The sequence below is a fragment of the Frankliniella occidentalis genome, unplaced genomic scaffold (genome assembly GCF_000697945.3).
Source record: "Frankliniella occidentalis isolate FOCC.00 unplaced genomic scaffold, Focc_3.1 Scaffold70, whole genome shotgun sequence".
NCBI lineage: Eukaryota > Metazoa > Arthropoda > Insecta > Thysanoptera > Thripidae > Frankliniella > Frankliniella occidentalis.
This window is the reverse complement of record NW_026267200.1, coordinates 116,917-117,576: the sequence shown is the minus strand read 5'-3', so window position 1 is coordinate 117,576 and position 660 is coordinate 116,917.

The following is a 660-nucleotide window of genomic DNA, read 5'->3' as shown; positions in this document are numbered from 1 at the left end:
AAAATGAGGTGAAAATGACCAAATAGTCTATTAAATCGTAAAAAAAATACTTAACATCGAGAAATTGTAGACACACTTCTGTTAAGTCGTCACGGGTGTCAGCGCCGCAGGCCTGGCTATGTGTACGCCAGGCGCGTCGCAGCGTAACAGTGTTTCGTTAGATATCGCGAAGCCTGTTACGCGAGACGTGAAAAGACAGATCGAGTTCGTAGATGGGCAGTATAGCTCAAAAATTGACTTTTTAAAAAATCAAAAACCACAGGTCGCAAAATGTATTTTTAACAAATATTTTTTTATGGGTTCCTATGAGGTAACTCGTCAAAGTAGAGCCCTGTGGAAAAAAAAATTTCGTCCGTTTTGCTCCATCTTGTACCGTTTCGGCGCTATGGGGCATTTCTTGACGAAAACAACGTGAAAAGGACAAAATGGTCTATTAAATCGTAAAAAAGGCTTCATGTCACAGAATTGTGAAGGGAGTAACACCTAAACAAGGTAGATGTACGCCAGACCACGTCTCGCGTAACAGGCTTCGCGATATCTCACGAAACACTGTTACGCTGCGACACGCCTGGCATACATCTACCTTGGCCTGCGGCGCTAACACCCGAGTCGGGTAGAGCAAAAATATACTCAAAGATTCGGGCCTCCGGCCCGTCAACC